General features: G+C 35.5%; 1 protein-coding gene across 3 annotated transcripts in view; it reads right to left on the bottom strand.

Moving 5' to 3' along the window:
* Positions 1 to 5,000, bottom strand: part of LOC125658084 (calpain-5-like) — a 69,282-nt gene that overhangs the window by 50,537 nt on the left and 13,745 nt on the right. The window lies entirely within an intron of this gene.

Below are 5,000 nucleotides of genomic sequence, written 5' to 3' on the forward strand. Positions count from 1 at the left end.
CGATATGATACATATTGCAATACTTATGCCACGAATACAATTCCATACTTTCAATACGATACAATTTACAGAAGAATTTAAACCAATGACTTTGAAGAAAAATTTAATTACCAAGATTCACAGTGTTATGTCCAAGATACGATATCGACAAACCTAATATGATATCATACCAATATTAATAAGTACCACTCTAATAATCACATACCTTTATACTGACGATATTGTGTCGATATCGAATCATGATTGTTTTTTAATGGTTGTATGAGGACTATATATTATTATAAGGATTTTCTCTTTCTGGCAACATTGTGTCAATATCGGATCATGATCGTTTTTCTTAAAGTAGTGTTAGAACTGAAATAGAAATGATTTCTTTTTCTGTAGAATTTGACGATATAGTGTTAATATCAAATCATGATCGTTTTTGTAATGGTTGTATGAGGACTGAAATAGGATTGATTTCTTTTCCTGCTGATATCGAGTCACGATTGATTTGTTTAACGTAGTGTTTACATTATGCTGTGTATACTAAGACTATTAATTCAAACATATTTATGTTCCCCAAACAAAGTTTGGGAACATATTGTTTTTACTCTGTTTCTTATTATTATTATTATTAGGGTCTTCCGTCTCCAGCGGAAGACCCTTCTATTATTCTATTGTTGATTTTTCACTTTTCTTATTATTATTATTATTATTCTTTTTTTTCTCCTTACCGATTTTTGTGCAGAAGATTTCTCGGAGATGGCTGGATCGATTTGCTTCAAATTTTCAGGATTGATGCGTTGCCATTTGAAGTTTGTACCGCCGTTTCAATTTTTGAAAAATCACTTCCGGTTGGTAGTTATCCCCCTTTTATCGATTTTCAGATGACTATTTTGTCCAGACAAAAACTCAAAAACGATAAAAGCTAGAGTGCTGAAATTTTCAGTGATGTTAGACGACATGTTGTAGTTGTGCACCTGGGTTTTCAAAATTTCCGGAAGTGCCTATTATGGAAGCTCGGTAGGGGTTGAAAATGGAGTTAAAAAAAGTGTCCAATTTTTTTCCACGTTTTAAATCATAACTTTTTACTCGTAAATATTTTGATTAGATATATATAACAAAAGTTGTACAGTTTATTGAGATCTTTCGTGTCATATCAAGAAATAGGCCCATGGGCCTCATGGCTCGCCTGAACCATTGAATTTCTGTTACAATGATTAACTTTTTTCTCACGAAACTTTTGGTAAGACATGTAGAATAAAAGTTGTTCAGTTTTGCGAGATCTATTTAATGATATCTTAAAAAAAGGCTCCCGGGCATCATAGCTCGCCTGAACAGTAAAATTTGTATCGCAATTAATAACATTGATAACTCTTTTCTCGAGAAACTTTTGACAAGACATGTAGAACAAAAGTTGTTCAGTTTCGCAAGCGTTAACTAACGATGTTAAGAAATAGGACTGCGGGTCTCATGGCTCACCTGAACAGTTGGGTTATTATTGCAATCTATAACATTTTTGTCAAGAAACTTTTAATAAGACATCTAGAACAAAAGTTGTTCAGTTTTGCAAGATCTTTCGAACAACATCATCAAAAAGGCCAACGGGCCTCATGGCTCGCCTGAACAGTTTGATTAGTGTCACAATCAATAACTATTTTCTGGAGAAACTTTTGATAAGACATGTAGAACAAAAGTTGGTCAGTTTCGCACGCGTTAACTAACGATGTTAAGAAATAGGCCTGTGGGTCTTATGGCTTACCTGAACAGTTGGGTTATTGTTGCAATCTATAACATTTTTGTCAAGAAACTTTAAATAAGACATCTAGAACAAAAGTTGTTCAGTTTTGCAAGATCTTTCAAACAACATCATGAAAAAGGCGAACGGGCTTCATGGCTCGCCTGAACAGTTTGATTAGTGTCACAATCAATAACTTTTTTCTTGAGAAACTTTTGATAAGACATGTAGAACAAAAGTTGTTCACTTTCGCAAGCGTTAACTAACAATGTTAAGAAATAGGCCTGCGGGACTCATGGCTCATCTGTACAGTTGGGTTATTGTTGCAATCTAAAACATTTTTGTCAAAAAACTTTTAATAAGACATCCTGAACAACTTTTGCAAGATCTTTCGGACAACATCATGAAAAATGCAAATGGGTCTCATGGCTCACCTTAACAGTTTGATTAGTGTCACAATTCCTAACTTTTCTCTCGAGTATCTTTTGATTAGACAGAACGAAAATCTCAGTCAAAATCTTATCTCATCTCATCTAAAATTGGACGGAAAACCCACTCGTTGCTCGCAATGAGATCGCATCTAGTTATTATTATTATTCTTTTTCTCCGGTACTTTTTTGTCCGGTAGTGTTCTCAGAAACTACAAAAGCGACCGATATGAAACTTTCCAGGATCATAGTATAGCGTTTGTAGATGTGCATAGTGGTAGTCATTTTGTCTCCACGTGCATGCACGCGCTTGCATGTGCATTGCAATTTTGGTAAAAAAAATGGAAAATCAGAATATTGAAGGAAGCGATATAAAACCTAAATAGGATGATAGTATATCATTTGTACATATGAAAAATAATAGTTTTTTTGTCAGCACGCGCACGCATGCGCGTGCACGCGCATTACAAAATTTGTACACTAACTTTGGAATCAGTGTAACTTTTTTGTTGTTCATTGAAATGGCTTGAAATTCATATCATAGGTAGATATTGAGACCCTTAACTGATCTGCATGGTCAAAATTACCAATTTGCACGCGCATGCACGTGTGCTTCAATTTGATTGGATAATACTAAAACGTTTGTAACTATCTTATTTATGAAGCGAATGAGATGATATTCACAGCATACGTAGACAATATGTGTATCTATATATTGGTGTAACAAAAAATGCCAACGCACACGCGCATGCGCGTGCAACGTTTTTTAAAAGTTCAATTTTTAAAGGACGATAACGTTTTTGTTTTTCATCAAATTCTATTGATATTAATGGTTTAGATGTGTCTTGGTACTCCTTACAAATTGCTGTGGTTAGAATTACTGCTCAGCACGTGTATGCACGTGTGCTGAATTCTGATTGGACGATTTTAAAATCGCTATAACTTCCTTATATTTGATGGAAACGTTATGAAATTCACACTGTGGGTATATGATACAAATGCCTGTTGAACGACATCAACAAAAATTCGGAATCATACACGCGTGCGCGTGTATGCGCGTGCAACGCTTTCTTTCATTTTTTGGTACTGAAATGACCATATTGAACGTACTACATGTAATTAAAGGCTAAAATAAAATGATTTTTTCCTATAGATTCACAAGGACATCACTTTTTAATTGGGGGAGGTTTGGGGAACATATGTAACGGTCCCCGTTACAATTAGAACTAGTTAAAATAGAAATTGTCGATATTGATACGATCGAAAAATATCTGAACGCTCACAAGCTTCACAACCAGATGCAATCTGCCTACCGCAATTGTCATTCGACAGAAACAGCTCTATTAGGGGTTCACCATGATATTACTTCTGCTTTGGATAAGAAATTCTCGAGCGAGACGTTAAGCAAGATACAATCAATCAATCAATTTGGACAAGAATTCATGTGTTGCACTCCTGATGCTTGATCTTTCAGCTGCATTCGACATCATAGGCCATAATATTCTGATCAGACGTATGGAATATGCTTTTGGTATCACGAGATCGCCTCTGTCATGGATCAAGTCTTATCTCTCTGGTTGCTGTTGGATCTACAGCATCCAGAGAGTTCCTACTCCACTTTGGTGTTCCACGGGGTTCTGTATTAGGACCTCGTCTATATTGCATGTTCTCCAAACCAATCGGGGAAACTTGTCGGAGGCATAACATGTGTTATCATTACTACACGGATGACACTCAGGTATACTTGATTCTAAATCCGAATGACAGCTGGAGCAGCATTGCAGACAGACTTCAATGTTGTCTTTCTGATACTGACAACTGCTGTAAAAGAACATACTCAAGCTAAATCAGGAAAAGACAGAACTGATCATCTTAACACCAAAACGTAAGGCGCTAACAAATTCTCAGGATATCATTGACAACTGACAACAAATTCTCAGGATATCATTGACAACTGACAACAAATTCTCAGGATATCATTGACAACTGACAACAAATTCTCAGGATATCAGTGACAACTGGCTTTCGGTGGATCTGTCGTCACTATAGTGCTTCATATGTCAAAAATCTTGGGATGTTTTTTGATAGCACACTTAGCATGAAGTGTCAAATAAGTGCATTGACTAAATCATGTTATTTCAAACTTTGTAATATCGGCAGAATTAAATCTCTTGTAACGGAGGATGCGTGCAGGACACTTTAATATTGGATCACTGATTACATATCCCTTCTTGATTCTTTATGGTGTTACTTCAGCATCCTTGCAGAAGATAAAGAAAGTTCAAAACACTCGCAGCTGCCAGGCTAGTGACACGTTCACGGAAACATGAGCATATTATACCAAATCTCATATCGCTTCACTGGTTACCTGTGGCATATTGAATGAAATATAAAATCCTCTTGTATACTTTCAAGGCTCTACATGGATTAATTCCAGCATACATCCAGGAACTAGTTAAAGTCTACCATCCTCAGCGAACACTTCGGTCTGCACAATCATTATACCTTATAAAGCCATGTATTAAACTGTATGGCAAAAGACTGTTTAATGTTTCTTCATCAACTTTATGGAACTGTCTCCTGTTGGATCTTCGTGTCGAAAATTCATTAGCTGTTTTTAAAAACAAACTTAAAGCATCTTTTTAAACTTGCATTTAATCTGTAATATGGTATTTATGTATTACATGCAGTTATTTTAAAAAAAATACCCTCAGTTTTAGTATTATTTTACAGTCTTCATGAAAACATTTAAAACTTGCTGGCCAGTCAGACCAGTGAACTGTCTGAATTTACTGGCCCACAGTAAAATTTACTGGCCCCCTAAATTTTCATATGTTTATCACATACATTAT

Source organism: Ostrea edulis, chromosome 9 (assembly GCF_947568905.1).
Source record: "Ostrea edulis chromosome 9, xbOstEdul1.1, whole genome shotgun sequence".
Classification (NCBI taxonomy): domain Eukaryota; kingdom Metazoa; phylum Mollusca; class Bivalvia; order Ostreida; family Ostreidae; genus Ostrea; species Ostrea edulis.